Source organism: Protopterus annectens, chromosome 3.part0 (assembly GCF_019279795.1).
Source record: "Protopterus annectens isolate FY-2018-M chromosome 3.part0, PAN1.0, whole genome shotgun sequence".
NCBI lineage: Eukaryota > Metazoa > Chordata > Ceratodontiformes > Protopteridae > Protopterus > Protopterus annectens.
This window is the reverse complement of record NC_056731.1, coordinates 1,050,135,252-1,050,148,207: the sequence shown is the minus strand read 5'-3', so window position 1 is coordinate 1,050,148,207 and position 12,956 is coordinate 1,050,135,252.

Genomic DNA, 12,956 nt, shown 5'->3' with positions numbered 1-12,956 from the left:
AATATCTCTGCAGACTCTGCCAATGATGATAGGACTACTGAGGTACAGGTGGGGTTGTTAGGCTCTGAATCTGTGCCATTAGTTGGCATCCCACTTTTGTGCACACCATCACTGCACACAGTGACAATGCCCATACATACCCAATGACCAGTGGCCACAGATGATGGACAGTTGGCAGATGGTGGCATTGAACAGGCTAGTGTGGTGACTATGGCAGGTGTGATTATAGATACTGGCCAAAGCTATAGTGCAGGCAAGGTCCCACATAGGCAGATGGTCAGGGCTGCCTGCAGGAGGAATGCTGATCATCAGGCCACTGTTGTAAGTGCCACAGAAGGAGTCATCAGACGCATGTTCCAGGCTGTCATGGATGCACAGGCACATAGTGAATGCCACAACACACAAATACTCAGGGTGGTGGATGCAACTCTCCCTGATTTACGTGGTGACATACATGAGCTGGTTGAGTCCACATGTCAAAATACTGAGATGAGGATCCAAACACAAATTAATCACCTTGGGAATCCACATCCCCCCCACAAAGGTAACCACCATAACAAACACATCCAAAGCTAACCTTAGGCTCCTTAAAACAGAGATGGCTAAGTTCATGGCACCCACGCAAATGGAGAATAGTTGCATGACCACCAGATCATACACCAATACACTGTATGAACACATACACATATGAATGGATGTTGCCATGACCAATAGAACCAAGATGTTGTTCTCCAAAATAGGAAGCCAATGTGGTGGCCCCCTGCCATACACAAATGTAAGAATGGAACAAATAAACTGATGCGAACAAAGGTGAAGTCCCAAAACTGGAATAACTCCCTTATTGGCCTCAACAAAATCCTCTAAAGCTAGCTATGACAACAGAATTGCAGTGGATAGGAAAGACAAGCACAAGGCCCTCCATAGTTATGTGGATAATCTCCATGCCAATACCCAGATGTGCTCTGCGCTACTGCACAATGGTACCTCTTATACTGACCCAACAGATATTGCAAATATACTTTCCGACAGATTAAATGCCAACCTGTTCCCTCTCACCCCCCAAAAGAACAACCGCAATACCAGTAGATTGCCAGACATGCAGTATTACTGTTGCACAGGTGTAAATAGCACTGTCCAAGGCCAGGAATACATCTTCTATGAGACCTGAGAATATCCCTGGCTGTATTCTACATAAACTATAGATTGACCTGGCACCAAACCTGTGTGCTCTGTGCAATCACAGCCTCACCTCAGGCTTTGTCCCTATCAAATGGTGCACTGCTACAATCATCTCTAGACACAAAGTAGGAGGGACTACAGACCATGGGAACTATCACTCCATTGGCCTGACGAGTCTGATATGCAAAGCTATGGAACACATCATCATGGACCTACTAAAAAAGGATATAGGGGATCTCTAAAGCCTGAATCCAACACAGTTTGGTTTCTTGGAGGGTCGATCATGCCTGCTCAACCTCTTCGAGTCAGTCACCAGAGCTGTGGATGATGTCAAGGTGGTCATACAGCCTACCTTGATCTGGCCAAGGCCTTTGATACCACTCCCCACTCTGGAATCATATAAAACCCACTAAGGTAGGCATCAACCCCTATATCACTAGGTGGGTTGCAAACTGGCTTACAAACATTGACCCATGGTGTGAAAGTAGCTAACTCCAAGTCAGAATGCTGACCAGACATGAGTGGGGCCTCACAGTGTTCGGTCCCAGGCCCTCTCTCTGAAGTTCAGACCATCACAAGGCTACTCTGGTTGACAAAGTTTGCAGACAATTGCATGTTGGGAGCTATTATTAACTACCGAAGTGATGTTGACATCCAGCAGAAAGACCTCAATGAGACCAATGTATGCTGTCAGAAGCATGGCCTGAAGCTCAATGGCCAAATATGTGTCAGCATCCCCTTTGGGCACAACTCAGTTCCCATAAATCACCACATCGATGGTAGTCTATTGAACACAGAAAGCATTATAAGAGATCTGTGTACACAGGTTAACAGCAACCTCTCTTTGGACCACCATATTGCCACGGAGGGCAGACAGTCCTTTTATGTGGGGCATCTGATTACTAAAGGTTTTGCATCAAGGAAGTAGGGGGTTATTGTCTCCCCCTACCCTTTCACATTAGGCCAATCATCAAGTACAATGACCCATTTGGCATGTACCTCAATGGACACCTGCAGCAACTGCTTAGGCTGCAAGCATACCTCACAAAAATAATCTTATACCTGAAACAGTTGTCCTATATGGACAGACTCAAAACAGTCCAACTATTCACTCTCTCATATTGCCTACTTAGAGGTGATCTCTGCTTGCCCTACAAAGCCATGTCTGACACAGCTTTGTTAGAAATGCTACATCCAAGGATATCCCAATCCCTCCACACCACCTGCTCCAGAGACCTCTACCTCATTACCACAATCAACAGAACATGCCAGAGGGACAGGTGCATAACCAAGACACTGCCCATGGTATGTACTAGATGTCCCATACATGTCAAACAGAGCACCTCACTGGCCCTCTTCAAGAGAAATCTTGCTGAATGGATGAGAAATAGAAAATTCACCAAAGGGATCACTGCAGTGGCTGTGGTCTAAGGAGGCACTTGGAAATAATGTCAGGTGGCAAAATGACAGGGCAATCCTCTGGCTAGGCTTGTAAAGGCTCCAGGGTCATTAGCCTAGTACACACCTATGAACCTAAACATCTGGATATCCCATAGACATCTGTACAGAGGACTGGAATGGCCTGCACAATGGTGTAACATGCTGCATGTGAGGTAGATGCCATTACGACACTATATAAGGTAATGCCATCAGGAGGTGGTAAACAGGCATGGATGGTACACCAGTCAAAATGCTATCAGCCAAATGGGATATGATCTTTGGCCAAAGGGATGCACACACAACGGTTGCCAGTACTGAGAAGAAAACCCCTACTTATCTAGTTATTTCTACTACAGTGTTATGCAGTTATCAGACATGCCACAGAGCTTACATGAGTTATCTTTGTCCCAAGTAAATACTAAGGTGAATGACATCAGCAGGCCTAGGAAAGTATGGTGATGGGACAATTACTGGGTTGTACACAAATCAAAATGGTATAATCCACACAGTATATGATTCACACACACACACACACACACACACACACACACACACACACACACACACACACACACACACACACACACACACTTGCCAGTATTGGGATTAGAACTCCTGCCTATCTAGTTTTGTCTATGCTAGTGTTTCACAGTTACTGCATGCACTGCAAAGCTTGTTGAACTTTTACATGGCTCAAGCTGTTGATAAGTGCACAGCTGAGGTAAAGTATTACAGGTGGCAGTAAGTCTGCCTTCTGTTCCAACCTTACTTCATGCTAGTTCTTCCTGTCTTGCACTTCAAATGACATTATGGCTTGGCACTTTACCAGGTTAATGTATCAGTAAGTGTGGTACAGCTGGAGCCATCAACAGTACTCATTCATCACAGAAGTAGCCCCAGTACTTACTAGTTATGTCAACCCCTCCCAGCATGATTGCAGGGCAGTTTTCTGTGTTGTCATCCATTACCCTGGTGCACTTGTCCATTATGAGGAACTGTTGCAACTACCTCGTGTACACAGACAACCCTCCCCTCTAAACTCCAAACACTCAGACCTGTGGGGGTTAACCGTATATCACCAAATGTGGACATATGCACTCTCCAGCAAAGACTGGACTAGCAGGTCAAGAGGATAAGATAAAAACCTGCACCACACCATGTGGAACACATAGCTCACCATGACACCGGCTTTGACAGCCATGACATACAGTGAAAAGACACACACACACCTTTCCAAAGGCACTCAATAGACATTTACCCAAACAGCCAGACCAGCAAGACAGACATCCGCTCACACCCCACGACATGGCACATGCCAAGGGGCACATATTTAACCTACACAGGGTGCCCCTCAACCTAAGGTCCTAAGGCTAACCACCTTGCACATTACAGTGCTCATGGGTAACTGACTACTGAGGCATGCACATATCCCACTCACTAAGTTGAATATGGAGCAGGTAACAGCCAAATATCTATTACATGCAAGCATCCAATGCAGGACACAGCCAGTCATGGCACCCCACAACAACTATGACTATCACTCTGTATCCATGTGGGTGTGAATGCCCTGGGACACACCTTCCTAGACTACATGATAGGAGATGAGGTTGAACTCTCTGATTATGTGGTCCAAGCAGGTGTGTCAGTAGCCCTGAGCAGCATGCCACCATCACCCAGAATTATGTGGTACTATCAACAGATGATTGACTGCAACACTGGCTTATGTGTTTTGTGTCATTCTCAGGGGATCCAGTATCTCTCTGCTTGGGATGACATGATTAACCGAACTAAATCCCCCAGATTCATGAAGCTCCATGTTGGAATACCATAATTCCAACATGAAGTGGTTTGTGTCCATGTAGAGCAGTAGTGCAACTTGAATATTAATGAAGGCATGTTGCTCAGCTCTTACATGCTCATGGATCTGTGTATGAGTGGAGGGTGGTGTATCTGACAGCAGAGCTCTCACAAGATACATAACCCCTACATGGAAGTCAACAGCAGTGAGAGTGCGTGTCCACAGCCACTAGTGTTAGTGTTCATGGATAAAAAATAAAAAAGTAAAACAGTGAAGCACACACGATACATTCCCAAGTATGTAAGAATAATATTTAAAATCTGTCCTTATTTGTTCCCCCATCATTATATGCTTTCCCCAGAATGTGTGCAAGTACAAGGTAATGCAAAACCCCTGTCATGTTATCAATGTTCACACAGTCCCCCTCACAGATAATGGTGCAGAAAGCAATGTCCATACCCTTTGTAAAATAGTCAAAACACATATGTTTTTCTTTTCATTTTATTCCCCCTCTGCAATAAAGTATAAAGTGTAGCAACAAAATAAACACCCCTTGCACCCAGGACCCCATAAACCATAGTCAAAATACTAAACCACTAAGCCATTTCAGATGCAGAATACTATGATGTTTTTCATAACATATCATGCACTCTGGTCATTAAACAGTAATGGGAAATAAATGTTAGTCACAGATTTTTAAACTAAGAGCCTGTACACCATAGTCAAAGCAACAAACCAATATGCCATGTGAGCTACAGCATTTTATGATGTTTTTCCCAACATATCATGCAGTCCTGTCAGCTCCAAGTCTTGAACCTAGGACCCTGTATACTACAGATAGAAAACATATCACTGCACCATCTCAGCTACATGAATTGCTCTTGCTTTTTCAAATATTTCATGCAATAGAGGCATACAACAATAGTGAGAAAGCTCTGCAGAAACATTCATATGTTGTATAGACATATTTACATATCTATATATAAATATATACAGATATCTCTACACCTATCTATCTCATAATATATTTGTAGAACGTTATATACATGTATATATATATATATATATATATATATATATATATATATAAAACGTTTTATTAATCTTTATAAGTATATATATATATATATATATATATATATAAAACATATTTATGGAAACATAGCGACACACACATGCACACACACACACACACACACACACACACACACACACACACACACACATATGTATATATATATATATATATATATATATATATATATATATATATATATATATATATATATATATATACACTTTACCAACACTTTCTGGAATTCATAGATTCCAATATCTTGGACCAGCTTATTCTTACCCCCACTAGAGGTAGCAACATCCTTGAGCTGACCATTACTAACATGGGCGACTGATGTTCTACACAAATAGTCATCTCCTCCCTGGTTAGATCTGACCACAAACTAATCACCTTGGACATTCACATACCTCCCACCACCCCCACAAAGGTAACCACCATGAAAAACTTCTCCAAAGCTAACTTTGGGCTCCTAAAATCTGAGGTGGCTAACTTCACGGCACCCATGCAAATGGAGAATATCTGCATGACCACCTAATCATACACCAATGCACTGTACGAACATGTACACAAATGCATGGATCTCGCCATACCAATAGAACAAAGATGCTCTCCTCAAAAAACTAAGCTAATCTGGATGCCCCCTACCATAAAGGAACCTTACCACAGAAAAAAGAAACTGTTTCAAAAAAGGAGTAAACTCCCATGATTGTAAGAACTCCCTTATCAGCCTCAGTAAGAAGCTGAGATCCCTCATAACATCCACCAAAGCTAGTTACAAAAAACAAAAATGGCAGCTCAGTCTAAAGACAATCACAAAGCATTTCATAGCTATGTCAAGATTAACAATGGCAACACTCATATCTGCTCTGAGTTACAGCACAATGGCAGTAAATATACAGAACCAACTGATATTGCCAACATCTTGGCAGATAGGTTCAGTGCTAACTTTACAACCCTCTCACCCACTAAAGGGCCCATCTCAATGCTGGATGAATGTAAAGCCTCTGTAATCATGGCTGTACAGGTAGAAACCACACTCTCCAATGTCACGAATACAGCATCCATGGGACCAGACAAGATCCCAGGCTGTGTTTAGCACAAACTACAGAACGAACTGGCACCCCCACCTAAGTACCATGTTCAGTCATAGCCATACTTCAGGCTTTGTGCCTACTGAATGGCACACAGTGATGGTTATCCCACTCCACAAGGGGGGAGCAACCACAGACACTGGTCACCACTGCCTCATCAGCCTGAGAAGCCTGATCTCCAAGGCCATGGAGCGTATCATCATGGAACTTATAAACAATGACATAGGTAACCTCCAAACTGTGGACCCCACCCAGTTTGGGTTTGTGAAATGTACATCATGTCATCTAAACCTAATTGACTTCTTTGAAGCAGTCACCAGAGCCAAGGACAAGGCCAAGGTGGTGCACACACCCTACCTAGAACTTGCCAAGGCCTTCAACAGCATCCCCTCTCTAAAAATACAGATAAACTCACTAAACTAGGCATAGATACCTATGTCATGAGATGGGTTGCCAACTGGCTTACAGACAGAACCCACACTGTGAAAGTAGCAGACTCAACATCTGACTCCACACCAGTGACAAGTGGAGTACAACAGGCTTCATTCATTGGTCCTCTCCTGGTTTGACATCTGCTTCTCTGAAGTTCAGGCTAACACAGAGGGTCTATGGCTAACAAGGTTCACAGACGACTGTAAACTGGGAGCCATTATTGACTCCTGTAAAGATGTGGACAGTCTACAAAAGGGCCTCACTGAGACAGATGCCTGGTTTCAAAGCCATGACCTCACACTCAATGCCAAATAATGCATTGTCATCCCCTTTGGGTAAAACTCCGTGCCCATGAATTACCACATAGCTGCTAGTACAGTTAAGACTTAAAGTGCAATAAGAGACCTAGGTACACAGGTGGATAGTAGTCTCTCTTTTGATAACCACATTGTCATACTACTCAGGAAATCCTTCTATGTGGTACATCACATCACAACAGGTGTCTCATCCAGAAAAAAGGAGATCATTGTTCCTCTCTACTCATCCCTCATTACACCTATTATACAGTACAATGGCCTGTCTGGTATGTACCTCACAAGACATCTACAAAAACTGGAAAGTCCACAGAATTACCACACAGAGAGGATCACTGGCCTCAAACAGATGCCCTACGCAAACTGTCTCAAAATACACAAGCTTGAATACATTGCATATCACCTACTCAGAGCCGATCTCTGCATAACATATACATCCATGTCAAACCCAGAGCTGTTGGACATGCTACACATAAAGAAATCCCAGTCCCTCCAAAACACATGCTCCAGGGAGCTAAACCTTGTCACCACAACAGACAGAACATGGAGGGATAGATTACTATCCATAACACTTTCCATACTCTGGACCAAACTACCCATTTATGTGAAACAGAGCTCCTCATTAGCCCTTTTTATGATAAATAGTGGCATTTGGATGGTAAATAGGAAACCCACCCTGTGATTCACCTCTGTGTGTCTGCTCAACAGGGGCACAGGACATGATTTGTCTTGTTTGGCAAAAGCCACGGAATCTTGTTGGCTAGGCTTATATAGGCCCTAGGGCCAATAGCCTAGTATCTACCTATGAACCTATGCACCTATATACATACACACACACACACACACACACACACACACACACATATATATATATATATATATATATATATATATATATATATATATATATATATATGTGTGTGTGTGTGTGTGTGTGTGTATGTATGTAGTCACATAACATGCAGTGCAGACATACCTCAGAACCATACATATCAACCTCTTAGTGTAAAACTAATGAACAAAGGCTGTACAAAGGGTGGGAAATGGGCCACATCTATTGACATAATCAGAATGTTGCCATCATAACTGAAGAGTTGTACAGCAACAGGGACTGTATCAGCAGAACTGTCTGAATGATATGGGGCTAGGAATTGACATGTATGCCGGTCTTCAATGACATAAATCTTGGAACCATAACAGTGTTGCCCCAAGAAATGCAAATAAATTGTGGAACAGAAACAAAGTATAGACCAAACACCTGGACAGTCTTCAAATAGCCTGGCAGTGGAGAGGTATGCTCACAACCCTTTAGTGCAATGAATCTGGAACATGCCAGATGAAGTCAGGGGACAAAGGCATGACAATAGAGACATATCCAAATGATGTGAGTAGATAAGCTAAGAAGGTTGTAGTAGCACTGCTCCTGCTAACATATATTGACAGAAATATCACTTTAGTGTATTTTATAGTTAATGTCCAGAAGCCAAAAGAAAGAACCACCTTAACAGATGCAACCATACATAATCTGAGGGTTATGCTACTGTGCTGTGGAGATTCTGTACATAACTATTGAAGGCCTTACGGTTGTCTTCACTATCTGCTGCAATCATGTTTTCATAGCTACCTTTACAGGAGTTGATGAGAGATATCAAGCTTTGGTTGAGGCTGATAAGGAAGTATTCCCAGTCTTGGGACTTCACCATATTCCACATGAATTTCCTCCTTATGTTGTAGGGTTTCTTTATGGCAGGGGACCACCAGATTGCTTTCCTTTTTTCTGAGGACAGCATCTTGGTTGTATTGTGTATGGTGAGATCTATGCATTTGTGTGTGTGTTCGTACAGTGCACTGGTGTAAGATTCTGTGGTCATGCAACTAGTCTGCATCTGCATGGGTGCCATGCAGTTAGTCACCTCTGTTTGTATGTGCCCAAAGTTAGCTTTGAAGATGATTTCATGGTGGTTACCTTTGTGGGGTGGTGGGAGGGATGTGGATTTCCAAGGTGATTAGTTTGTGTTAGTAACTAATTAGGGAGGAATTGACTATTGGTGTAGAGCAGCATTCACCCATGTTAGTAATGACCAGGTCAAGGATGTCACTACCTCTAGTGGGAGTAGGAACGAGCATGTCCAGGGCATTGGTATCAATGAATCCCAGAAAGCATTGGCCAAGTGTATTGGTACATGACTAGTTTTTCCAGTTAATGGTGGGGTAGTTAATGTTGGCCATATGAGAGTGTTAGGATGGAACCTAACATTCCCCAGGGTGCTTAGGAATGGGGAGTGTGAGTCTTGGACCATGTTTCTGGACCTATAGCAGGCTATGATCTGTATTGCTGTCTTACCCAATGTTAGCTGCACTTGAAGTATCTCAGATGCATTATGTTGTTCTAACAGTCTGGAGGTATGTGCATCTGTTATGAATATTGAAACACCACCCCACTTGCAGCTACAGTCCAAGTTCTGGGCCAAACAGGTGTGGAATGAGTGATAGCCTGATAGTGCAGGTGTGCTTCCTGCTGTCTTGGACCAGTTTTCTGTTACAGCACTAATGTTGATGTTCTCCAGTTTAAGGAGTGCTTTGAGTGAGTGCATTTGTAAATGTAGACCTCTATTGTTGAGCGGCATGATCCTCAGATTACATTTATTTGTAGCTGTTACAGTGGTAATGTGGTCTTTGGAACACTGCCTAAGAAAGCCACTATAGGGTTAGCAAGAGCCTTGGCCAGTATATGAAAGTCCAGGGGTGACAGATGCAGGCTATCTGTGACAAAGGATCATGGTCTGTCAAGCATGTCATCCCAGGCACACAAATAGTGGCACCCCTTAATATGATACCAGAAATGTAGCCAATTGCTGAGATCAATCATTTTCAGCTTGTACTGTGGTATAATTCTGGGTGATGGTAGGATGCTGCTCAGGGCTAGTGTCATACCCATCTGGGCTACATAGTCGGAGAGCTTGTCCATGTCTATTTCCATATAGTTTAGGGAGGTACATCTCAGGTCAGTCACACCCGCATGTACAATGACAGGGTCATATGTGTACCTGTTGTTGGGGGACCTCAGTATGTGTGTTATGTGGCTGATCTTGGCACCAACAGCCAGGTGACTGTCAGGTTCTCGTTTTTCAACCTAGTGAGTGGGACATCACTGTTTCTCACTATCAAGTCAACTATGCCTAGTGTCGTGGCCATGTTGTTTTGCCTTAGGCGCTTTGGTTGACTGCCACTGTTTAGGAGACATACGTGTCTTGTGATTAGTGTTGTGTGGTGTGGTGGAGTGCATGTCTGCCTTGGAGGTCTCTGCTGTTTGTGCAGTTTTTCATTGAGAACCTCCGCAAATGTGGGTGTGTGGTTTGTGTTTTTATATGAAGGCAGTGCTGGTGTGTATTCTGGAGGGCTATGTGTTCCATGTAGTGTGGTGCAAGTGTTGACCGCCTCCTCTTGACCAACTATTCTGGTCTTGGCTGGAGAGTTTGTGGCTTCCAATTTGGATATATAAGTACATCTCTTGCAAGTCTGAGTGTAGAGAGATAAGTGGTGAGTGTTGTCAGTGTACATGAGGCAGTTGTGACATTGGCTCAAGATGGCCAAGTTCAGCAGGTTAATAAGTGAAACCACAGGGTACTGACCTATAGACATGCCATTAATAATGATTACTGGAGTTATTTCCTCATAGAACACTAAGTGCTCCTAGCACATTTGTGTGCTAAAATACTTCCTAAAAGATGTCTGGTAAAGTGCTAAAGTAATAAGCTATTGAAAGTGCAGGAGAGGAGAGAACTAGCATATCTAAGTGACACATTGAAGGGCAGACTTGGGCAACACTCAGAAGCTAACATACAGTCCTGGATAGAGCAATTATGTATCTGAACTAGAATAGTTACAGGAAAGGTAACTGATTAGTATTATTTTAATAGCCAAATATCTGGTATATTATATGTGTCTCCATGTAGTGTAGCTGGTGTGCAATGGATGTGTGAGTACATATCATATGTGCAACCACCCATATATACACGTGTCTCATACAGTATACTCACACCCCTTGCTACTGCATTGACATCATATGTAAGCATGTTATGTAAAGGAAATAATATACAACTGGCGTGGAACAAAATATGCAGCCCTTGAACGCAGGAAGCTGTACACAATAGTCAAAGCATATAACCACTAAGCCATCTGAGCTATACTACTGCATGCTGTTTTCAACCATAGCATGCAGTGCAGTCAGTTTATCATATGAAAGGAAGAATGTGGAATCAGTAATGATTTAGTTGTCAAAAACATGCAGCACTGTCAGAGCCAAGAGCACCTTAGTACAATTCTGGACCATGCCAGATGAAGTTGGGGGACCAGTCTATCGACATACAAACACATTGGTAATGATACAAAGGGACCCATGCCACTGACATCTGCTGCCCCTCCCCTACACAGTACAACTAATAAGTACAAAGTACACTGTTACAAAATCAGGATAGGCCATACACAATAGCCAGACATACACTGACCTCTTAGCAATATAACTAAAATGACTGAAGATAGTAAAATAACAGACAACAAGCCATCAATACACACAAATGTTTTAATGTGTTTTGCTGTCAACTATTACATTACAAAACATATTTGCCTTAAGCACAGGAAGCAATTGACACTTAATTACATATGTTCTTAAATAGCCTCTAATTGCAATTAGTAAGTGGCAGTGGCCTCAAAATCATGTTTCTACAACTACAACCACTCGTACACAAAGAGACACATGTTTACATTTGCCAGGACTGAGATTAAAACTCCTACCTAACTAGTTTCCTGCACTATAGTACTACACATTTATCAGACGTGTCACAAAGCTTACATGTGAGAACTGTCCAAAGGTATCTTTAAAGGTGGGTGGCATCAGCAGCAGTGATAAAGGTTGTGGAAAGGGAAGTGTAGTAAGTGGCAATGTCCTCAAAATAATGTCTCTACAACTATAGGCACACTCACACAAACAAACACACTTTTTTGCCAGGAACCAGATTAGAACTCCCACCTACCTAGCTTACAGCACTATAGTACTGCACATCTATCAGACACACCACAAAGCTTACATACATGAGAGCTGTCCAAAGGTATATTTAAAGGTAAGTGACATCAGCAGCAGTGACCAAAGAGGGGAGAGGGAAGTATAGTAAGTGGCAATGCCCTCAAAATCATGTCTCTACAACTACAGGCACTCTCACATAAGAAAATACACTTTTAAATTTGCCAGGACCAAGATTAGAACTCCTACCTAACTAGTTTACTGCACTACACTACTACACATTTATCACAGGCACCACAAAGCTTACATATTTAAGAGCTATCCAAAGGTATCTTTAAAGGTGAGTGACATCAGCAGCAGTGATAAAGGAGGGCAACGCGAAATGGAGTGAGTGGGAATGGCCTCAAAATCATTCACCTACAAACACACACACAAACAGACACATCTTTACATTTGACGGGACTGTGATTAGGATTGCTACATAAATAGTTATTGGTACTCTACTGTTACAAAGTTATCACAAGCACAACAGAGCCTATAGGGCTGTGCGCTAACAAAATGAATTTGTACAGTGACTGGCTGCACCACATGTTCTGATATTGGG